The sequence below is a fragment of the Staurois parvus genome, unplaced genomic scaffold, assembly GCF_062004578.1.
Source record: "Staurois parvus isolate SC_StPar_1 unplaced genomic scaffold, SC_StPar_1.0 ptg000293l, whole genome shotgun sequence".
Classification (NCBI taxonomy): Eukaryota; Metazoa; Chordata; class Amphibia; order Anura; family Ranidae; genus Staurois; species Staurois parvus.
The window spans coordinates 9,676-34,750 of record NW_028318089.1 but is presented as its reverse complement, the minus strand read 5'-3'; the positions used below and the strand labels follow the sequence as shown (position 1 = coordinate 34,750).

The following is a 25,075-nucleotide window of genomic DNA, read 5'->3' as shown; positions in this document are numbered from 1 at the left end:
AGCGGGGGAGGGAGGGCAGAGAATGAAGAGCAGGGGAGGGGAGGGGAGGGCAGGGAATGAAGAGCGTGGGAGGGGAGGGCAGAGAATGAAGAGCAGGGGAGGAGAGGGCAGAGAATGAAGAGCAGAGGGAGGAGAGGGCAGAGAATGAAGAGCAGAGGGAGGGGAGGGCAGGGAATGAAGAGCGGGGGAGGGGAGGACAGAGAATGAAGAGCAGAGGGAGGGGAGAGCAGGGAATGAAGAGTGGGGGAGGGGAAGACAGAGAATGAAGAGTGGGTGAGGGGACAATAGAGAATGAAGAGCAGGGGGAGGGGAGGGCAGGGAATGAAGAGCAGGGGGAGGGGAGGATAGAGAATGAAGAGCGGGGGAGGGGAGGACATAGAATGAAGAACAGGGGGGATAGGGCTGCAGCTACTCTCCAGGTCTAGTCTCCGGCCTCCAGTATAACCCAGTTGCAGACCTTCCACTAGAGGGCGCACAGCCGTCCTCACATAGAATGTAGCGGTGACCTTTGGTGGCCATGATTCCCAGCCACGCCCCGTGTAGTGTGACTAGCCCTCCGTGTGATCCCAGCACACCCCATCACATTTCCGTGTCACGATGAATATAACCTGCCCCCTCCTATCCTGAACACACACAACCCACCGCCCTTCAGCCCTTCCCCCCACCGAGGCCTTTAAACACGTGGTTCCCGGGTGAGGAGAGGTAGTTGTCATAGCGATGTGTCCCCGCCTCCTCCCTCTCTAGTGGCGGAAATCAGGGGGTGGGCGGAGAGTGAAGCGATCCAGTGACGTCACGGATGTGTTCTGCAGCTGCTGCTGCAGGGACCGGTGTGTGGGAGAGATCCGGGCAGGTAACCTGAGCCGGGACCGGGGGGCGGGGGTGCAGGGACCGGGGTGTGAGGATGGTGGGGGCAGAGTGCAGGGAGCGGGGTGTGACACATGTAGGGGATTCCCGGGACTGACAGCTGGACATGGCTGTGTGCTCTGGGCAGAGTGCAGACACTGCCATGGATGACATCCTGAGATCAGGGAAGTGAGGATCCCTGGTGGCTGGGGGGGATAGAGTGGGTGAAGTAGTGGATGAGGCTGGACTCCATGGCAGTCTATGAGGATGACCTAGATAGGAGCAGCCTGGGTGTACAAAGTACTACTGATGACTGCTGGACTGGGGGCTCCATGCAGTAACATGAATCCCTCAGATTCTTTACTGGAACACATTAAACACAATGGACTAAACATTCCCAGAAATCTGTTTTGGTAAAATTCTTACCCCAGTATTTGCAATTTACAAGTTTCAATGCAGCTGGCTCCTGCTCTCTCAGTACTGCTTCCCCGAACTTCTGCTCTTAACTACAAACAGTGGACAGTGCAGTCTGGGGTCAGTCTGTTAGTAGGGAGGAGCAGGGGAGTGATCCTAGGCTAAGGGGCTGTGTGTTTCTATTGATGCACACAGTGTAGGGAGACACAACTCTAGTCCCTGCACGCAAGGGTGGTCAACATAGGACACCGCAAGAGAAAGGAGCCCCCCTGGACAGGGGCAGTAGTCATTGCACCAGCTTAAACTGGAACATAGGTAAAGGGATAAAAGATAATGTAGACGCTGCACACTCAGTAAGTGATTAAATCAGCCGCTGAAAGTGCTTATAGAACTGAAGGTGTCATGACTGTAAGTGTTACTGTTCCAGTACATGGGGTGTCAGAGTGACAGGTGTCAGTCACAGTTCCTGTTTGTGTCAGTGATTGACAGGTGAGATGGCTGATCATTACTAGGATCCTGCAGCTTCATCATCATCATCATCATCCCCGGGAGGATGGGGGCACTTACAAGCCGGCAGCACGCAGGAGTCGAAGAAGTGGACATGCCCTCCAATTCCATCTACAGATACCCCCCAAAATCTGGTGAGTGCTGGCTGCTACTTTTATATCACTCTTTTAAGATGAGCTCCAAACAAACTGCTAAATACATGAATGAAATACATACATAAGAGCTGTTGTATCTGCCAAAGGATTTGTATTTGTCTATCCAGTCTTGAGATTTACACTGCTCTGCCATATTGCACAGCCCTGCTAGGCAGGGAATGGGACCTGATCTTTCTCTGCTGCAGTTTAACTTTCACTTACGGGTTCCCTCTTCACCCTTGTGATTAAACAGCAAAAGGAAAAGCAGCAGTCTGATGAACTTTTCAGCACTATGCTCTCTCCACCTGTCAGCATGCTGCTTGCGCTGTAGCACACCTAAGTGGCTGCTTTGATACCAATCACACTCAAGCTCTTAGGCTCCGTTTACACTTGTGCAACCCCAAAATCACATGATTTCCAGTGCGACTTTTAATGTGACTTTGATGCAACTGTTCACTCTGGCACTCCAGTCACATCAAAGTAGTGCAGGAGCCTTTTCAAAGTCCCTTCAGCTGTAAATCGCATAAATCCAAACAGGTGCCATTGAAAACAATGGGCTGCATTTTGTCATGCGACTTTCTGTCCAAAGTCGCATGACAAGTTGCACAAGTGTGAACGGAGCCTTACACTGCTTGCATTGAAAAAATACATTGAATTGTGTATTAATACAGAGCAGGATTCATCTGTGCCTTTTCCAGCTGGCTAGAGTTCATCTTTAAAGCAGAACTGAACTCATCAGTTTATAGCGGAATTAACCCATCAATTTAACCATTTTAAAAAAAAATGCCTACTGTCACATTGTGCTGACAACCAAACTGTCACATCATCAAATGTCATAACTCAGGGGTATCAAACTGGCGGCCCTCCAGCTGTTGCGAAACTACAAGTCCCATCATGCCCCTGCTTTTGGGAGTCATGCTTGTAACTGTCAGTCTTGCAATGCCTCATGGGACTTGTAGTTTGACAAGAGTTGGAGGGCCACCAGTTTGACACCCGTGTAATAACTGATCATGTGCAGCATCATGACAGTTGCCGATCAAACAGAGCTAGGATGGCAGCTTCCATGGCTGAAAAGGATGAGAGGGCTTAGTTCCACTTTAAACTGGAACTAAACCCATTGATTTAACAGTTTAAAAAAAAAAGTAACATTTGAGGCATCCCTGTAATGCTAACTGTCACATTTGCTTGTGTTGAACACTCAAGGCATGCCATGAATGATAACTGTCGCGGTTGTGTGTGCTTTCAATTGAACTGTCACTCTATCAAATGTCTGGTGTCATAACTGATCACATGTCCAGTACAATGACAGTTGTAGATCAAACAGAGGCCAAGATGGCAGTTTCCATGGGTGAAAAGGATGGGAGGGCTTAGTTCCACTTTAAAGTGGAACTAAATCCATTGATTTAACAGTTTCACATTTGCTTGTGTTGAACACCAAACTCTCCAACCATCAAACGGCTGGTGTCATAGCTGATCACATGTCCAGTACAATGACAGTTGCAGATCAAACAGAAGCTAAGATGGCAGCCTAGGCTGAAAAGAATAGAAGGGTTTAGTTCCACTTTAACGGTTTCTTTAAAACCGTTACATTTGAGGCATGCCATGAATGATAACTGTCACGGTTGTGTGTGCTGTCAATTGAACTGTCACTCTATCAAATGTCTGGTGTCATAACTGATCACATGTCCAGTACCATGGCAATTGCAGATCAAACAGAGGATACCACGGCAGCTTTCTTAGTTGTAAAGTATTTGGAGGGTTTAGTTCCACTTGAAGACTTTAACACCCCAGTCACATTGGGTGCGATTTGGCATGCAATTTGCATGCTAGGTGACTTGCAAATCGTATGCCAAGTCACACCATTTTCTCCGCTATTAGAGCGGTCATATCGGTGCAGTTCTGACTTGGTCGGAGCCGCACCGATCTCTAAAGTAGTACATGCACTACTATTGCTGCGATTTCCATAGACATCTGTGTCAGATGTCTTGCTAATCGCAACAGAAATCGGCAGGTCACTTGATTTTGAAATAGTGCAACTTCACTGTAAGTCCCACAATTTCAAAATCAGCTTTGATGTGACGGGGGGCTAAACTCAATTCAAAAAGCTTTACATAAAGATCTTTATTTTCAGCCATGTAACTGTCACATTGGATGAAAATAACTGTCACTTTTTCTTTTTTTTTTTAAACTAAGGATTCATATCCTGGTGTTTCTGCTTTGTGAAATGAGCTACTATCACCATTATGACTTATCTTCAATTCTTGCACATGATCTACATAAAAGACTTGACCTTTAGAGGGTCCTTATTAAAAAAAAAAGTGACAAGTCTTTTATGTAGATCATGTGCGAGAATTGAAGATAAGTCATAATGGTGATATTCGCTCATTTCACAAAGCAGAAACACCAGGATATGAATCCTCAGTTAAAAAAAAAAAGTGACAGTTATTTTCCAGTTGTCCCGTTTTTTATATTTACAAATGACAGTTACATTGCAGAAACTAAAGCTTGTGGGAACGTTTTGTGAACCAAACCTTATATCTTGTGAAAATGTTCCGTTCCCATGCCATAGTTTCAGCAAAGAAGTGTTTGCCTTCCAGGTAGGTAGGTGTATTTTATTGCAGAAGTATTGCATGTCTCGTCTGCAATAAAAAGCCTGTCTGCTGACAGTGAGAACTTTGATTCTGCTGTAAAACTAAAGATTACACATTGTGCAGGTATGGTGTCGTTTCTCCTGATACGTAATGTAAAGGTGTCATAGGTAAAATGTGTAGACGGCTAAAAAGGTTGCATGTAGGGATTTATGTGCAGAATTGTTCAGAAGTACATATATATATCTTCATAGATGATGCTCTGTTACTTGCAGTGGCTGTGCAGCCGAGTACCATCTCCTGTGACTGCAGTGTCCTTGAACACAATTACATAAAGAAACTTTGCACTGGTTAGTTAGTCTTCATTCCCCGACAAGCCCATCCTCCGATCAGAGAGCCTTTGGAAGCCAATTGAAGGAAGCCGGCCATACCCTATACTGTCTGATTGTACAATCTTTGTGCAATCTTCTGTAGCTTTACCAAAACTTTGTAATATGAGGATCACTCTTTACAATCCATTCAATTTCCACACAGCCCTTATTTCTATCTAGTCTTTACATTACATAGCTGTTAGTAGATCTATGGGAAATTGTACAATCAGATTGGTCAGTCTATGGCAGATTTCATTTTAGTTTTGGAATCTTTTCATTGGTTCCTAATCTTCTTGGCTTTGCCAACGTTATTCTTCCTAAGGCTTCATTCACATGGGCGCTAAGGCCTGTTTAGTGTCAATGGGTGGGGTCCCATATATTTATTATAGGGGCAGCACAGTGGCTGAATGGTTAGCACTTTCACCTGGCAGTACTGGGGTTATTGGTTCGAATCCCAGCCAGGGCACAACCTGCCTGGAGTTTGCATGTTCTCCCTGTGCCTGTGTGGGTTTCCTCCAGGTATTCTGGTTTCCTCCCACACTCCAAAGACATGCTGGTAGGTGAATTGGCTCCTGTCTAAATTGGCCCTAATATGTGTACGTATGAATGTGAGTTAGGGACCTTAGATTGTACACCCCTTGAGGGTTAGGGACTGATGTAAATGTACACTATAAATATGTAAAGCACTGTGTAAATTGATGGAGATATATATATATATATATATATATATATATATATATATATAATGTATGGGTGCGTGTGTATGTATGTCACTATAATTAGTCACTTCTGACTAGTTGTTTTGGTGTTTCTATCTGTATATACGATGGAACATTGTTCATTGATAATTGCTTGGTTTACTTCTGTTTTTTCCTTTGTAAGACTATTCAATAAAAACCACTGAACAGTAAAAAAAAAAACAATGAAGTGTGTATGGCTCACCATAGATTTCAAATAGAAACACATGCAATTGGGTTGATTTACTAAAGGCAAATAGGATGTTCACTTTGCAAAGAATATATTGGGCAGTACAGTGGCTAAATGGTTCCACCTGGCAGTACTAGGGTTGCTGTTTCGAATCCCAGCCATGGCACCACCTGCCTGGAGTTTTCATGTTCTCCCTGTGTCTGCGTGGGTTTCCTCCAGGTACTCCGGTTTCCTCCCACACTCCCAAGACATGCTGGTAGGTTAATTGGCTCCTGTCTAAATTGGCCCTAGTATGTGTATGTATGAGTGTGAGTTAGGGACCTTAGATTGGACGCCCCTTGAGGATTAGGGACTGATGTGAATGTACAATATATATGTAAAGTGCTGCGTAAATTGACGGCGCTATATAAGTACCTGAAATAAATAAATTGTATGCCCCTTGAGAGTTAGGGACTGATGTGAATGCACAATATAAATATGTAGAGCGCTGTGTAAATTGACGGACATGTTTTAAGGCATGTGTGTATGTATGTATGTAGGTCACTTCTGACCAGTTTTCCTGACAGCAAGAGAAAAATGGTGACGGGAGGGATCTACAGCAGATTGACAGCCTCAGCTCTGTTGCTATAAGCTGTGTAAAGAGGGATGTGTCTCTTTCCTCTAATCAGCTCTCAGAACACTCCTCACTGAGCTCTGCAGAGTAATTTCGGTTCTTCGCCCCCTTTTCTCTGACAGCTCAGACAAGCTTTAGAAATTCTGGACTTTGAATGGATGAAGAGAAGACTGTAGATAAACACGTACCACTTATGTAGGATTTGTTTCATCTCTGTGTATCACCTGAGGCCAGTCACTTCACCGGGTATACGGTATGTAAGGGTCTACAACCACTTAAAAGCGGAACCAAACCCATAGATTTAACAGCTTAAAAAACACTTACATTCCTGGAACTTGCTGGGAATGTAACTGTCGCATTTTCTTGTCCTCTCAACCCAAACGTCAAACCATCAAATGTCTGGAGTCATAGCTGATCACATGTGCAACATCATGACAAGTGCAGATCAAACAGAGGCCAAGATGGCAGCTTCCATGGCTGAAATGGATAGGAAGGTTTAGTTCCACTTAAGAAGTATGCAAGTCATTGGCTGCCCTGTTGGCCTCACATGCTACGTATGGTTGATATGCATCTATAGAAGCAACCTTTCTATTGTTTTGGGGGAGAGGGGCAAATACATCAATGAAATACATATCTTGGAGCTGATTTATCTGTTCAACCAGTTGTGAGAATTACACAGCCCTGCCGTCACAGATCAGCCATAATGCTGTGTAGTTCCATCAGTGTAACCTCTTACCTTGTTCCTGCTCTGATCCACAGGACTGGGTGGTATTGGCCTGGTAGGATCCCACCTACCGAATCATATAGGAAGTACATAGCCTGTCAATCAGCCTGCTTGTTGAGCTGTGCCTAGGCCAACACCTGTTTCCCAAGCAATAGGTTCATTTCCTAGCCTAGGCTCCAGTCTGTGTTAGCTCCTGTGGTCTTGTATTTCGGCACCTCTGGTTACCGACTGCATTGCGTTTTGCGTTGCGTTTTTGCACCCGTGTTTTTGCTGCATTTTACAGGGGGGGGGGTTTTTCTTCTTTTTTTTTTCTTGTTGCTGGGCAAATTTAAAACGCAGCAAAAATGCACTACATGCTTTTCTGCAGTGTTTCTATTGAAGTCTATAGAACCAAAAGCGCAACTTTTTGCATTAAAAAAAGTCCCTGACCCTTTCCAAAAAACGCACCGCATTAAAACGTAAAAATGTGAACGTGTCCCATTGGAAATCACGTTAAATGGACTGTACTGCGTTTCTGGAAAACGCTGCAGAAAATGCTTAGGTGTGAACCTAGGGTTAGGATGTGTTTGACTACACTTGTTTTGGTTTCTCCTCATTTCTGAATTTGCCTGTTGACTTTGTACCATGCTCTGGGTCTGACCCCTGGCCAGCTTGCTTTATGCACAGGAGTACCTGCTACTAAATTTCATCAACTGCTGCGGTGTGATCTGGTGCAGATCTGGTGCCTTGTATTCACGCTCCTTCTGATGTGCATATAGCACAGGGGGTTGCTATCCATTATTGTTCCTGACGCCTACCTCCCAGCATAGACACCCTGATGACTTGACTTTTCTCTACTGCAGTTTGAGCAATACAGCTAGGTCACCCATCCACAGCCTGTGATTGGACAGTGAAGGAGCGGAAGGTGACAGACAAGGTTAATTCTTTGCTCTCATGCTCCTTGTTAATACATGAGCATACAGGACACCTGATGGGTCCCAAGTGTTTCCTCTCTGTGCAGCTGTATGGGGGATTAGAAGATGATATCAAGTCAAATTCAGGTACTTCATAGTATTTAATACTACTTTTAAAGAAAAAAGTGTTCCTAAACCCACAACAGTAAAATCAGTCTGTATATGCTGTAAAGCATGCTTGTTATACTCACTGTGGAACCTAAGGGGTTAATCCTCTGTATTGTGTAAAAAGGCTGTTTTGATACCCTCTTCTCTGATCCTCCCTTCTCTGATCCTCCCCTTCTTCCAGTGTCCCCCTCTTGTCTCCTGATAAGACATATGGTGTGGATACATGCTCAGTTTGGTGTGTATGGCTAGAGAGGTGGGTTTTTTTTTTCTTGAGAGTGCATGTGATCAGCACAGGGCCAATCAGCACTGTCCAGACAGAGGTCAGGGGTTCTGCATCCTCCTAGAGCAGAAAGAAAACCCTTCCTACAAGATTTAACCAGTGCTCAGCTGGTCTCTGATAGGAGCCACAAGACTGCTCTAACTGCTGATGAGAAAAGGTATTTAGCAGTTTATATTTACTATAATAATTGCATTTCCATTTCCTGTGTACAGTGGGAGACCAGATATAGTGAATGCAGGGTCCTGGGAGACCGGATATAGTGAATGCAGGGTCCTGGGAGACCGGATATAGTGAATGCAGGGTCCTGAGAGACCGGATATAGTGAATGCAGGGTCCTGAGAGACCGGATATAGTGAATGCAGGGTCCTGGGAGACCGGGTATAGTGAATGCAGGGTCCTGGGAGACCGGGTATAGTGAATACAGGGTCCTGGGAGACCGGGTATAGTGAATGCAGGGTCTGGGGAGACCAGATATAGTGAATGCAGGATCTGGGGAGACTAGATATAGTGAATGCAGGGTCTGGGGTTTAGTGACACTTTACATCTCCCCTTCATTTTGATCAATATCTTCCTCCTATCTTGTCTGCATTGTCCTGCTGTGATCTGTCAAATACTATTGCACGCCAGGTATCACACCGCCATCTTTTTTTCTGACTTTATATGGAGGCTGGCTGTCTCCTCTGGCCCCCTAATGACACTGCACTGTGCATGGACAGTGACGCGATGTGTTCTGCATGGCCCTGAAGCATGCTGTATCCAAGAAGGTTTCAGGTGGGGGGGTGACAGGTTGTCATTTTTGCCTAGGCAAGAAGGCAGTGAATCACTCTTCAGAGGCATTATGTTGCCTCCTCACCACCAGTTTTAATCCCCCTAAAAACCTGCATCACTGCAATGCAACCGTGGGTGCATGGTGGCCTCAACTAGGTGAATGGGTAGTGATTGGTTGGCAGTACTGCTCACCTGAGTGTGGCGGGGGGATAATTTTTTTAACCCCTGCTGTTTTTGTAAATTAGGGAGGATCAGTTGGGGTGTGTCTACAAACACTTTTCAGCTGCTTTTTTTTTTTTTTTTTTTTTTTTTTTTTTATCGCCTCCAAAACTGCAAGGCCTTGCCCTTGGTTCACACTAGCCTGTGGGCTGCGGTGCAGGAATCTCACCTGCACCCGTAACCATCTGCGGCCAAATCGCGTTGCTCTTGCGAGACACGCGGGGCTGCCATTCATTCTGAATATCACCCCCACATATCTGTGCCTGCAGCACAATTGTGGGTGTGGGAACTGCAGGGAAACTGCATGGTCAGAAAGACCATATCGTCTCCCTGCTGCCGCGTTTTGAGAAAAGTGCATACACCTTTTTCTTGCAGTAAATGCGTCAAAATGAATGGGCTGCTGTGCCCGAACAAACGCAGGCCGCACAGCCCGCAGTAATGTTGGGAGTCCCTTGGTTCACACCAATGCTCCTGCATAGCTGCATCTTTCATTGCCTGTTTGTAGCACGTTTTTCATGCATTTGCATAAGATATGCAATTTTAATTTTTGTCAGTGACTAGCCCAGGGGTGGACTGACAACTCATGGGGCCCCCGGGCAATAGGGGATCATGGGGCCCCTGTGTCCTCGCCCACACTCAAACCACACCCAAAAAAGCCTATGAAAGGTACCAGGGACATCTCATGGGGCTCCCTACTGACCCCGGGCCCTCGGGCAGTGCCCGAATTCCCCAATGGTCAGTCCGCCCCTGGACTAGCCATATCTAGACATCATTGTTGCTAGGAGGAAGATACTATTTTAAGCAAAAAACGCACCATGCTCTGAAGTCTATGGGCCCAAAAACGCACTGTGTAGCACCAAAAGAAGCACCTCTCCACAAACCGCACTGCACTATGTTGCAATAATGTGAACAGGTGCCATAGAGAATAATGTGATTTTTATTCCAGCATGACGGCTAGCATGAACGGGAGGCTTAAGATATAAGAATTTTATTTTCTTACTGGATTTACAAAATAAACTTTCAGATCTTGTTCCGTGTGCTAATTTTCACGCCTGGCGTGTCATTCATTTTTATTGATTTATTGCTCCTGTGAATCCAGTCTTCGGGATATCATTTAATGAGCTAATACCGCGTTACAGAATTCCTGATCTGTGGTGGGCGCAGCATGTGGTTGCAGAAATAGTAGCATGTGACAGTAGATGTGACGGAGGGAGAAGCTAGAAGTGATCAGCGTGTCTGCATAGTGTGTGACTGCATTAGCCTGCTGCATCAGCCCTGCAGAGTGTCGTACGGGGGCAGGCGTCTCTGCAGCGCCGGTGTCATTTAATCAGTGTCTGCTGAGCGCACGCTGTCATTTCACATGAGCTGCCAGTTCAGTTTACTCTCCGTACACCATGGCCAGGGACAGAGAGTGTTTCAGATTTATGTCATGGAGGCTGCCAGTACTTGGATAGTATGTCCTGTCTAGGAAAGGTCACCACATACAAGGCTGTGTGGTCTTCATCATAAAGTAGTCATCATGCTTATGTATTAAAAAAAAAAAATGTTAACCTCATATTTTGAAGGTAATAAAGAAACTAGAAAGGCCGTGTTGGTCTGAGACCTCCTCAGACGAGACCCTTGTGTTGTCCCGGCCCTATTCAGGTTAGTTCCATCCCCACGTCCTCTGAAGGCCTCATCCTCCCGTGTACCTCTACCTCCACTCTTTAATAATGCACACCATCCAGAAAGCCGTCGTCATGAATAATGCATTGTGCGGAGAAAGGCCTTGGATTTTTATGAGCGTAAAATTGTTTTATGCCAGCCGTTAACCCTTTCCGTATGAACGTCTGTTCTGGCCCAACGTCGGCTTTGCAGGAAGGGGCCTCGGCGGTCTGTGGTTACTCCATGATTAAAGTCATCTGCATAAGTAGCACACTCATGGAGCAGACGGTGAATTCTGATTGCTTTCTGGAGGTTAGATGCCTGACAGGTCTGGCAGCATGGATTATTCATAGGAGTTCTTTGTCAGCACTTCGGTTTTCCAAAATAACTTTTCTTCTTGGTGAAGGTTCCCGAATATATCACGGAATGTAGGAGAGGGCACCTGGATGGGGGAAGTTGGAACACAAAGATCTAGTTTTTCTGTTTTTTTTTTTTTTTTTTACCCAAACTTGGAAAGTTTGTACAAGTATGATTCACTTTAACATGAAGGCAGACTTTCTTAATTTTTTTTTTTTTTTTTTACATGCAAGAACCTTTAAAAATAATTTTGTGGGCTCAGTGAACCCTGGGTAGGCCCCTTTCATACAGACAGTCCGATGGGACCATCCATAGCTCTCTATGGAGTGGTGGTGTCAGCAGACATGTGTCTGCTAACACCCACTGGCATCCGATCTGATGCTGTCCGCTAAAAACACAGATGGGGATTGGTTCCCCATCCATCCGGCGGATCAGATGACAGTTGGATCTAAACGGACTGCCTGTTTGTTTCCATAGAGCAGCCTTTCTCAACCAGGGTGCTCAGGCCCCCTGGGGTGCCTTGAGGTTTCTTCAGGGGTGCCTTGGCAAAATGTCTAAAAATTGCCCAAAACTAGTGTACAAGCCAGCGGGTGGATCATGCCTGCCTTCTAGTTACACAAAGCCACAGGTTTTCATTGTGCACCATTACGACCTTCTAACCACCAGTGTCCTGACAACCAATGACAACATCAGTTGATAAGGAGGATGTCAGCTGCCTGCACAGCAGCCTAGTTTGACCCTCCCCTGCCGTTCTCCATCAGTGCTGGGGTCACATTAGCTCACTGATGGGGAAAAACTGAGGGAGAAGAGAAACACTGGAATACTAGTCAGTACCAGTGTGCAAAAGTGTATTTTCTTTGGAAGAATAAATCACCTCTAATATTGGGTGTCCGACATATGTGGATGTTGCTGCATTATATAAACCTATTAGAATAGTTTTTCACATTTTAGAATGGGGTGCCTCGGGACTGTCCATAATTTTAAAGGGTGCCTTGACTAAAAAAAGGTTGAGGAACACTGCTATAGAGAACAGCAGGCTGTGTCTGCTCAGCTTAGCGGAGCGGACACAGACCTGTCATCTGCCTGCTCAGTGGGGATCAGCAAGAGATACCCCACTGAGCAGGTGGATCCACTTGACGTAGAGCGCCCCGTTTGGAAGGGGCCTTAAAATTACTGTTGAACACAGTATATTAGTGTGATGGTTAATGGGGAAAATGCTCTGTACATTGCGGGTCAGTTGGAAAACTGTCCTTACATTGGTGGTTAGTGGGAAGAATGTTTCTTGTATTGGTGGTTCGTTAGAAGAATGCTTCTTGCACTGGTGGTCCGTTGAAAAATACTTCTTACGTTGGTGGTCGGTGGGAAGAATGTCCCTGCATTGGGCATCAGTGGGAACAATTCTTCTAACATTGGTGGTCAGTGATAAGAATGACCTTGCATTGGTGGTCAGTGGAAAAATACTCCTTACATTGCTGGTCGGTGGGAAGAATGACCTTGCATTGGTGGTCAGTGGAAAAATACTCCTTACATTGGTGGTCAGTGGGAAGAATGCTCTTACATTGGTGATCAGTGGGAAGAATGACCTTTATATTGGTGCTCAGTGGGAAGAGTGACCTTATATTGGTGCTCAGTGGGAAGAATTCTCCTTACCTTGGTGCTCAGTGGGAAGAATTCTCCTTACGTTGGTGCTCAGTGGGAAGAATGCTCCTTACGTTGGTGCTCAGTGGGAAGAATTCTCCTTGCGTTGGTGCTCAGTGGGAAGAATGCCCCTTACGTTGGTGCTCGGTGGGAAGAATGCCCCTTACGTTGGTGCTCGGTGGGAAGAATGCCCCTTACGTTGGTGCTCGGTGGGAAGAAGGCTCCTAACGTTGGTGCTCGGTGGGAAGAATGCTCCTAACGTTGGTGCTCGGTGGGAAGAATGCCCCTTACGTTGGTGCTCGGTGGGAAGAATGCCCCTTACGTTGGTGCTCGGTGGGAAGAATGCCCCTTACGTTGGTGCTCGGTGGGAAGAATGCCCCTTACGTTGGTGCTCGGTGGGAAGAATGCCCCTTACGTTGGTGCTCGGTGGGAAGAATGCCCCTTACGTTGGTGCTCGGTGGGAAGAATGCCCCTTACGTTGGTGCTCGGTGGGAAGAATGCCCCTTACGTTGGTGCTCGGTGGGAAGAATGCCCCTTACGTTGGTGCTCGGTGGGAAGAATGCCCCTTACGTTGGTGCTCGGTGGGAAGAATGCCCCTTACGTTGGTGCTCGGTGGGAAGAATGCCCCTTACGTTGGTGCTCGGTGGGAAGAATGCCCCTTACGTTGGTGCTCGGTGGGAAGAATGCCCCTTACGTTGGTGCTCGGTGGGAAGAATGCCCCTTACGTTGGTGCTCGGTGGGAAGAATGCCCCTTACGTTGGTGCTCGGTGGGAAGAATGCCCCTTACGTTGGTGCTCGGTGGGAAGAATGCCCCTTACGTTGGTGCTCGGTGGGAAGAATGCCCCTTACGTTGGTGCTCGGTGGGAAGAATGCCCCTTACGTTGGTGCTCGGTGGGAAGAATGCCCCTTACGTTGGTGCTCGGTGGGAAGAATGCCCCTTACGTTGGTGCTCGGTGGGAAGAATGCCCCTTACGTTGGTGCTCGGTGGGAAGAATGCCCCTTACGTTGGTGCTCGGTGGGAAGAATGCCCCTTACGTTGGTGCTCGGTGGGAAGAATGCCCCTTACGTTGGTGCTCGGTGGGAAGAATGCCCCTTACGTTGGTGCTCGGTGGGAAGAATGCCCCTTACGTTGGTGCTCGGTGGGAAGAATGCCCCTTACGTTGGTGCTCGGTGGGAAGAATGCCCCTTACGTTGGTGCTCGGTGGGAAGAATGCCCCTTACGTTGGTGCTCGGTGGGAAGAATGCCCCTTACGTTGGTGCTCGGTGGGAAGAATGCCCCTTACGTTGGTGCTCGGTGGGAAGAATGCCCCTAACGTTGGTGCTCGGTGGGAAGAAGGCCCCTAACGTTGGTGCTCGGTGGGAAGAAGGCCCCTAACGTTGGTGCTCGGTGGGAAGAAGGCTCCTAACGTTGGTGCTCGGTGGGAAGAAGGCTCCTAACGTTGGTGCTCGGTGGGAAGAAGGCTCCTAACGTTGGTGCTCGGTGGGAAGAAGGCTCCTAACGTTGGTGCTCGGTGGGAAGAAGGCTCCTAACGTTGGTGCTCGGTGGGAAGAAGGCTCCTAACGTTGGTGCTCGGTGGGAAGAAGGCTCCTAACGTTGGTGCTCGGTGGGAAGAAGGCTCCTAACGTTGGTGCTCGGTGGGAAGAAGGCTCCTAACGTTGGTGCTCGGTGGGAAGAAGGCTCCTAACGTTGGTGCTCGGTGGGAAGAAGGCTCCTAACGTTGGTGCTCGGTGGGAAGAAGGCTCCTAACGTTGGTGCTCGGTGGGAAGAAGGCTCCTTATGTTGGTGGTCAATGGGGGGGGGGGGGGAATACATTGGTGGTCAATGTTAGGAGTGCTCCTTACTCTGGTGGTGGCCAATAGAAGAATCCAGCTATTATGGATACTAAAAAGGTCTTCAGTGGTTGGTTATCTGAATGGAAGAAATTGCTCCTTGCTCGAAGAAACCCCTAGCAACCTCTGGGGGAACCCTCCTTAAAAAAGGCTCTTCCAAAGGGTCTTTTGAGCTCAGTGGTTTAGTTGTCAGCACTTCTGTCTTTATAGCACAGGTATCCCTGGATTAAATTCCAGTTAGGACACTGCATGGAGTTTGCATGTTCTCTCTGTTTGCGTGGATTTCCTCCAAAACATAGGGGCAATGTATTCTGTTGCAGCAGGGGAGAGCTCAAGCTGGGCTGACAATACTGCCTAGAATTTCTGCACTGCAGAGACAGAGTTGTTAGCCTACTATGGATAAATATGAGCTTACTGGATTTCTGGCAGGATCAACAGGTGTTTTCTGTATTTACTGCATTTAAATTGCCACGTGGAATTGTTCATGTATTGCAGAGATGCTTTGCATATGTTAGTTGTTACTTTTGCCCTGACAAGTCATGTAATTTCTGTCCAGAACCTCCATTATGAACCAATTCCTAGTCATCATGCATAATCAGAAAAAAAAAATCTATACACCATTATTACATTATTATTACATTTACAGTAAATGTCATAGAGACTGGAATGATATGAATAATCGTTTGTAATGATGAATGTATATGAGGGCTCCCATATTGGCTTATTAGGTATAGAGGCTCTGATCCTAGAGTCTGTAGGAGCAAAACTTTTGGTTTCTTATGCAGCGGTGTCCTGGGAAAGGGGGTGATTGCGCTTAACATTGGGCTAAAAAAAATGACCTACAGCTTTAGTCACATCTTTTACATGTAGAATATCCCACATTGTGCAGGCAGATGGATCCTAGAGAAATCTTCACTGTAGGGATGCCCTGTCCTCTTCCTGTCTCTGAACTTCCAGCGCTGCCGCTTCGAGTCTTCAGTACAGATGATCCAACTGGGACACACCCCTTCCTTCCTCCGTGAATCTGTGAATGGAGGAGAGTCTGACTAGTCCCATGATTCTCTGCCCTCATTCACAGATTGTGTTACAAGAAGTGTGTAATCAATGAAAATGAGTATTCTTAATGAGAGAGGTGATGGGTTCACATCAGGCCAGTTGTACTTCTGTTCTGCCTAAAGACCTGAAGCTGTTGACAATTGCAGCAGAGACAGGAAGAGGACAGGGCATCCCTGCAGTGAAGATTTCTACAGGATTCAGCTATCTGCACCATGTGGGACATAATTCATTACAAGTAAGTCATGTGACTAAGACTGTAGGAACTTTCTTTTGTAGCTACAGTGCCTTGAAAAAGTATTCATACCGCTTGAAACGTTACACATTTTATGTTACAACCAAAAACATAAATGTATTTTATTGGGATTTTATGTGATAGACCAACACAAAGTGGCACATAGTTTTGAAGTGGAAGGAAAATGATTAATGGTTTTTAACGTCTTTAACAAATATCTGAATAGTGTGGCGTGCATTTGTTTTTAGCCCCCTTTACTGTGATACCCCTAAAATCTAGTGGAACCAATTGCCTTCAGAAGTCACTTAATTAGTAAATGGAGTCTACCTGTGTGTAATTTAATCTCAGTATAAATACAGCTGTTCTATGAAGCACTCAGAGGTTTGTTAGAGAACATTAGTGAACAAACAGTATCTTGAAGGCCAAGGAACAGACCAGACAGGTCAGGATAAAGTTGTGGATAAGGTTAAAGCATGGTTAGGTTATAAAAATATCCCAAGCTTTGAACATCTCAGGGAGCACTGTTCAATCCATCATCTGAAAATGGAAAGAGTATGGCACAGCTGCAAACCTACCAAGACATGGCTGTTTACCTAAACTGATGGGCCGGGTAAGGAGAGCCTTAAAATGGTAGTAAACCCATTTTTTGTATATTTTTACCTACAGGTAAGCTAATAGTAAAACTTACCTGTGGGTAAAATGAATATCTTCTAAACATACACCGTTTAGGAGATATTCAAGTTTTTTGCAGCCGGCGCATGCTCTCTGCAGGAGCGGCATGCCCATGCCGTTCCTTCAGAGCACTGTGCCGTGTCCTGAGACTCCCGTACGCATGCGCAGGAGTGGCGTCATCGTGGCTCAGCCAGTCAGATGGCTGGAGCTCACGAACCCAGAAGGAAGACCAGGTGAAGATGGAAGCCTCGGCAGTGGTGACAGTGCACCACTGGAGGGTTTCGTTTTAAGGTGAGTGATATGTAATGTGCTAGTATGTGATGCACATTATGTCTATACCTTGCAGGAGATTTTTTTTTTTTTTTCTTTAAATTGATGTGGTTTACTACCACTTTAATCAGAGAAGCAGCCAAGAGGCCCATGGTAACTCTGGAGGAGCTGCAGAGATCCACAGCTCAGGTGAGAGAATCTGTCCACAGGACAACTATTAGTCCAGCTCTCCACAAATCTGGCCTTTATGGAAGAATGGCAACAAGAAAGCCATTGTTGAAAGAAAGCCATAAGAAGTCCCATTTGCAGTCTGTAGGAAGTCACGTGGGGGACACAGCAAACATGTGGAAGACGGTGCTCTGGTCAGATGAGACCAAAATTTAACTTTTTGGCCTAAAAGCAAAACGCTATGTGTGGCGAAAACTAACACTGCGCATCACCCTGAACACACCATCCCCACCGTGAAACATGGTGGGTGGTGGCAGCATCATTTTGTGGGGATCCTTTTCTTCAGCAGGGACAGGGAAGCTGGTCAGAGTTGATGGGAAGATGGATGGAGCCAAATACAGGACAATCTTAGAAGAAAACCTGTTAGAGTTTGCAAAAGACTTGAGACTGGGGCGGAGGTTCACCTTCCAGCAGGACAACCACCCTAAACATGCAGCCAGAGATACAATGGAATGGTTTAGATCAAAGCATGTTCATGTGTTAGAATGGCCCAGTCAAAGTCCAGACCTAAATCCAATTGAGAATCTGTGGCAAGACTTGAAAATTGCTGTTCACAGACGCTCTCCATCCAATCTGACAGAGCCTGAGCTATTTTGCAATAAGAATGGGCAAAAATGTCCCTCTAGATGTGCAAAGCTGGTAGAGACATCCCCAAAAAGACTTGCAGCTGTAATTGCAGCGAAAGGTGGTCCTACAGAGTATTGTCTGAATACAAATGCACGCCACACTTTTCAGATATTTATTTGTAATACATGAAAAAAAAAATTTGAAAACCATTTATCATTTTCCTTCCACTTCACAATTATGTGCCACTTTGTGTTGGTCTATCACATAAAATCCCAATAAAATACATTTACGTTTTTGGTTGTAACATAACAAAATGTGGAAAATTTCAAGGGGTATGAATACTTTTTCCAGGCACTGTAAACTTCAGCTTTAGGAATTTGGAGTTCTGTTTTTAACCGCCTCCTGCCTGCCATATAGTAAAATGACGGACGCAAGGCGATTCTCTCGTTCTGGGAGGATGTCATATGACGTCCTCCCATTCTAACCGCGCGGCGATCGGTGGTGCGCTGTGTCCCTCGGACATAGCTGTGTCCCTTGGACACAGCGGAACACCGGTCAACAGAAAGAGCCAAAGATGCTGGCTCGGTCATGTGATCAGCTGTGTCCAATCACAGCGGATCTCTTGTAAATAGGGAAATGCCGGTTATCGGCATTTCTCTCCTCACGATCTGTCATGTTGACAGTTCGAGAGGAGAGGAGAGCCAGTAATTGGCATCCCTCAAAGGGGACATCTACACTGATCATCAGGGCACTGATGATCTGTGTGCCCTGATGATCTGTATAGCCCCAGCAGTGCCACCTGTCAGTGTCCATCAGTGCCAGCTCTCAGTGCTCATCCATGCCACCTGCCGGTGCCACATCAGTGCCACATTTCAGTGCCTACTAGTGCACATCAATGCCACATCAGTGCCCATCTGAGCTGTCTTTCAGTGTCGCCCATCAGTGCCAGGCAGTGCCACCTATCAGTGCCGCCTATTAGTGCCATATATGAGTGCTGCCTTTCAGTGCCCATCAGTGATGCCTGTCAATGCCCGTCAGTGCCACCTACCAGTGGCTCCTCATCAGTGCCACCTATCAGTGTCCATCAGTGCAGCCTATCAGTGCCCATCAGTGCAACCTCATTAGCGCACATCAGTGAAGGAGAAAAATCACTTATTTACAAAATTTTATAACAAAAACCAAGAAAAAACTTCTTTTTTTCTTTTCAAAATTTTCAGTGGTTTTTGGTTTGTTTATGAAAAAATAAAAAAACCCAGAGGTGATTAAATACCACCAAAATAAAGCTCTATCTGTCACAAGAAAATTATAAAAATTTTATATGGGTACAGTGTTGCATGACCGCGCAATTGTCATTCAAAGTGTGACAGCGCTGAAAGCTGGAAATTGGCCTGGGCAGGAAGGGGGTATAAGTGCCCGGTAGGCTAGTGGTTAAATGTGAATTTGACTAATAATGTTTAGCTCTTCTCATGTGCTCTTGGGCAGCTCGGCGGTTTGCACTTACAGCACTGGGGTACCTGGTTTGTATCCTGGTCAGGATGCTATATGCATGATGTTTGCATGTTCTCCCTGTGCTTGTGTGGGTTTCCTCCCACACTCTAAGGAATGCTGGTAGGGTAGTTAATTCCTGTCCAAACTGCCCCTGGTATGTGGGATAATAAAGCTGGCCATACACCAGTAGACATACAAACATTCGTACAATCATTCTCGTCAGTACATTTGATCTGTTGATGAATGTCATTCGAAAGTACTTCAAATACATTTGCTTTTAACAATTTATTTTGGAATTTTATTTATTTATTTCAGGTACTTGTATAGCGTCATCAATTTACGCCGCGCTTTACATATATATTGTACATTCACATCAGTCCCTAACCCTCAAGGGGTGTACAATCTAAGGTCCCTAACTCCCATTCATACATACACATACTAGGGTCAATTTAGACAGGAGCCAAATAACCTCCCAGTATGTCTTTGGAGTGTTGGAGGATACCGGAGTACCCGGAGGAAACCCACACAGGCACAGTTAGAACATGCAAACTCCAAGCAGGTGGTGCCATGGTTGGGATTCGAACCAATAACCCTAGTACTGCCAGACAGAAGTGCTAACCATTTAGCTGCCAATGAACAGACTTATGTAAACGAAAACCACATTTACTGTTTATGGCTAAGCACAGCAAACCTGCAAGAAAGCTGCAGGATATAATGGAATCTATGGCTATGTGCAGCAAAGCTGCAGGTGCACTGCACTGTACCAGTGGTGTGGGTAAACCGCAGCACATCAGTGTGAAAGCAGCCCTATACTACTATGCCCAGAAGGGCTGGATCTAGCCTATCTGATCTGGGGGGTGCAGTAAAAAATAAAGTCGGGGCAGAATATCACTGAGTCGCTGAGAATCTGTCACTCAGTGTTATGACCTGGGAAACACTAGTGTGTATTAGGCTGGCACAAAACCTGTCCCCCTTTTATCAGATGTCCCTATCAGAGTCTCCCCATCAGAGTGTCTCCATCAGAGTTCTCCGTTACATCAACTGTCCCTATCGAGTGCCCCCCTGCATCAGGGTCCCTATGAAGAGTGCCCCCCTGCATCAGGGTCCCTATGAAGAGTGCCCCCCTGCATCAGGGTCCCTATGAAGAGTGCCCCCCTGCATCAGGGTCCCTATGAAGAGTGCCCCCCTGCATCAGGGTCCCTATGAAGAGTGCCCCCCTGCATCAGGGTCCCTATGAAGAGTGCCCCCCTGCATCAGGGTCCCTATGAAGAGTGCCCCCCTGCATCAGGGTCCCTATGAAGAGTGCCCCCCTGCATCAGGGTCCCTATGAAGAGTGCCCCCCTGCATCAGGGTCCCTATGAAGAGTGCCCCCCTGCATCAGGGTCCCTATGAAGAGTGCCCCCTTGCATCAACTGTCTGCATCAGGCTGACTCATTTATCAGTGGATGCACTCTGAGACCTGGGGGGGGGGGGGGGTGCACAGCTAAAATATGGGGTGGGCACAGCCCACCGCACCCCCCTAGATCTAGCCCTGATGCCCAGTGTATTGCTTCACACTGACCTGAAGACCTCTTCTTTCCTGCTGCTGGCACCACTCTGGAGACCACTAGCCGGGATAAGAGGTGAAGTGCAGTTGGTGTCACTCCACATGGGACAGGAGCCAGCACTACAGAGGAGACATCATCTTCTGTGGCTCTTGCCCCCTACTACAGCTCCAATATTACAAGTAGTCCTCTGCATTGCATTCTGTTTGATGCTTTGAGATGGCGGGTCAGCAAGCCCAGACTGTGATCTACCAGCCATCTGGCTGCAATCTACTAGTAGATCACGATCTATTGGTTGCTGACCCCCGCTGTACAGTATGTAAATTGTGGGTATTATATACCTGTACCTGTAATAAATAAATACATTGCTCAGATTTACAATCTGATTTTCTTGTCTCGGTCCTTCTAATTTTCACGTTTTTTTTTGCTCTCCCAGGCAGTTACTTTGCCAGCCACTTTATCATGGGTGGAGAGAAGTTTGAATCCAGCCATCCAGAGGGCTACCTGTTTGGGGAGAACAGTGACCTGAACTTCTTGGGCAGCCGCCCCGTCACGGTATGTACATGTGTGCTGTTGGTTCAGAATCCCTCCTTTATTAGTGTGTACATCGTCAGATCTTCAGCACATAAATTGCTTTACGCAGTAAGCACGTACACGGTTTTTTTTTCATCAACATTGATTGACACGCCAAATGATTTCACACCTCCGCTCACTGTGCCCGTACTGTGCTCCCTCCCTCCTGTGCCAGCCTGTGTTTCGGGGGCATATTAGGATACCACCGCCTTCTTGGTGGAAGGACGGAGCGCAGTGCTCACACGTGTATGGCTAATCCCGCACACATGTGCCATTAACCCTCACTGCTACTGCTGCACATGGAGGTGATTAAGTCATCGGCTTTTTTCTATACTGCTGAGGATCTTTGAATGCAATAACACATCCCATCATGCCTGCACACACACAGCTCGTAATGTCATATGTGTAGGTTGTTCTTGTTGATATGGTGTCACCAACCCTCCGCAGACACAATCTGCTTACCTCTTGCTGTCACATACAATTAACCCCTGCTGCCTTGATTGCTGATAATTCATTGGTGCACAGTGTTAACCCAATTATGGCCTGCAGGGTTGCTAACTCATCTGTAATAAGACATGATGAAATATGCATGTTGCTGGCACCGGTCCACCTCCAGCATCTCTTCTGTGTGAACGGGTTGACATTTTAATAGAAATGTTTTTTTTTTTTCAAGCAGTAAGTTGAGTTTTCTGTATTCTATGCAGAGCTTACTACTGTTAAATTTTTTTTCCTTTTTGCCAACTAACGCCGTGATATACTTTTTCTTAATGCATTAGGCTTGGTTCACATTCATGCAGGTGATGCCGCTGCGGGACCCGCAGAAATACCGGCAGCCGCAACCACCCACACAGAGAAATGCGGGACCCGCAGGCGAGTGCCGCTAATCCTAATGGCATGCTGACTGCACTGGAAATTGCAACCGTACTGGGCACCTTGCGATTTAAAAAATAGTGCAGGGACTTCTTTCCTGCGTGTCGCAGGGCATGGCAGCCCTTTCAAATGAATGGGCTCTCCCGCATGGCTGCACAGGTGTGAACCTAGCCTAAGGCCAAACGACTCACAGAATTTTGAATGTTTATGGAATTATTGTGGCTATAGTGCAGCGGTCTCCAAATTATGGCCCTTCAGCTTTTGAAGAACTACAAGTCTCATTATGCCTCTGGGAGTCTTGCCTGTGGATGTCAGTCTTGCAAGGCCTCATGGGACTTGCAGTTCCTCAATACCTGGAGGGCTATAGTTTGGAGATCCCTGCTATAGTACAGTGGCTAAATGGGTAGCACTTCCGCCTGGCAGTGCTAGGGTCGTTGGTTCAAATCCCACCCACGGCACCACCTACCTGGAGTTTGCATGTTCTCTCTATGCCTGCGTGGGTGTCCTCTGGGTACTCCGATTTCCTCCCACACTCCAAAGACATGCTGGGAGGTTAATTGGCTCCTGTCTAAATTGGCCCTAGTATGTGTATGTATGAGTTAGGGACCTTAGACTGTACTCCCCTTGAGGTTTAGGGACTGATGTGAATGTACAATATATATGTAAAGCGCTGCGTAAATTGATAATGCTATATAAGTTCCTGAAATAAATATATAATAGTATATCAGTGAATGCTGAAAATTACTGTTTCTTTGTGATCACTGGTAGTTTTTTTTTTTTTTTTTTTATAATGTACTGTACAGGGTTATGATGGTTATACATTTCAAAATAGCATCAATACAATGCCTTTCTCTGAAAGTGAGATGTACTAAGTAGTGCTTATTAGTTTTATCTGTTTTTTGGCAAACGATAAGGGCTCCCTCATACCTGTACTTGCGTTAATGCATGTATGTTTGTGCTTTCTGCTGCATTGCCTTAATGCAGTATATTCATTTTGAATAGGCTGGCAGTGCACCTCAATGTACCTAAAACAGTACCTGCAGCATTTTCACCAAGACAGCACTTGGTATGTGTGTTGTGGTGCGCTTTAGAGCAGGTATGTTGACAGCTATTGAATGTTTACAGTGCCATTCTAAATGGAAAGTTCCACTCATTTATGTGTGTTGCGGTAACGCAGTAAAAATTGCATTTCACCACGTTAATACCAGACACATGTGAACCAACCCTAAGAAAAATGTGTACTCCTTACTGTAAAGTGAAACCAGCCCCACAATGCCCGGTAAGTGTGTGGCCCTCTGCTGTACGAATACCTGGTCCTACCACGCATCCAGGGCAGGTGCACCAAGAGTGAGGCATCTCTCACAGTTGGCCAGTGTTGAAGGACATCAGGCTCCTTTCATTTCCTACCAGGAATGAGTTCAGACCTGTTGGAATCCTGGTCCAGACCCACCTGAGTTATCCCATCAGGAAGCTATCACTGCACAACACCAATCATAAGTGGTCGAGGCATTCTCCACCCCACAGTTGTACATTTTCAAGCCACTTGTATATGTGCCCCTGCGGAGCGGGGATTGTCTCAGGATTGGTGGTATGCAGTCACAACTTCCAGATGGAATAGCTCATGTCGATTCAGACTAGGATCCCAGTGTGCCTGAGCTCATACTTGCTTCCTACACTCGGAAGAAGCAGTAGAATTATAAAGGTTTTTTTTTTGTCTCCCAATTAGAGAGGCGCTTGGGTGTCCTCCAAACTCCTCTCTGGCCAATACCAGAACTAGCTCTTTTTTTTTTTTACTACAATGAGGTGTGGGACCAGGTCATTCCCACCTGCAAGTTCTAAATTCGGCTAGAGATGATTTCAGAATACGCTCACACTTGTCTCTACTTCCAATGTGGGAAGTTGCTGTTTCATGCTCTGAAACAGGGGTCTCCAAACCTTTCAAACAAAGGGCCAGTTTACTGTCCTTCAGACTTTCAGGGGGCCAGATTGTGGCCAGCGGGGGTAGAAAATGTCCCTGACCCAGCATCAATGAGAATAGACATTACTTTAGGGTTGGTCGTCAGTAGAATGCCCCATCATTGGTATCAGTTGACGACCTGACAAACAGGAATACTGTTGCATCATTAATATTCGTGGGAGGAATAGTGCACCATCATTAATGTTATTGGGAGGAATAGTGCCCCATCATTGGTATCAGTGGGAGGAATAGTGCCCCATCATTGGTATCAGTGGGAGGAATAGTGCCCCATCATTGGTGTCAGTGGGAGGAATAGTGCCCCATCATTGGTGTCAGTGGGAGGAATAGTGCCCCATCATTGGTGTCAGTGGGAGGAATAGTGCCCCATCATTGGTGTCATTGGAGGAATAGTGCCCCATCATTGGTGTCATTGGAGGAATAGTGCCCCATCATTGGTATCAGTGGGAGGAATAGTGCCCCATCATTGGTGTCAGTGGGAGGAATAGTGCCCCATCATTAATATCAGTGGGAGGAATAGTGCCCCACTGTTGATGGAGGAATAGTCCCCAAGGGCCGGATAAAGGCAAGCAAATGGCCGCATCTGACCCTCGGGCCACACTTCTCTAAAATGAGTTTGGGCTTTAGGTACACATTAATAGATCAGTTCCAAGAGATTCTGGTGACTTTAAAACTTGGATCT

At 46.4% G+C, this 25,075-nt stretch overlaps 1 long non-coding RNA gene across 1 annotated transcript; it reads left to right on the top strand.

Annotated features, from left to right (window-relative positions):
- Positions 1–648: 648 nt before the first annotated feature.
- Positions 649–21,530, top strand: LOC149458119 (uncharacterized). The gene is made up of 3 exons (XR_016313496.1): positions 649–850; positions 1,737–1,898; positions 21,412–21,530. It is a non-coding gene; the product is annotated as an uncharacterized LOC149458119 (long non-coding RNA).
- The last annotated feature ends 3,545 nt before the right edge of the window (positions 21,531–25,075 follow it).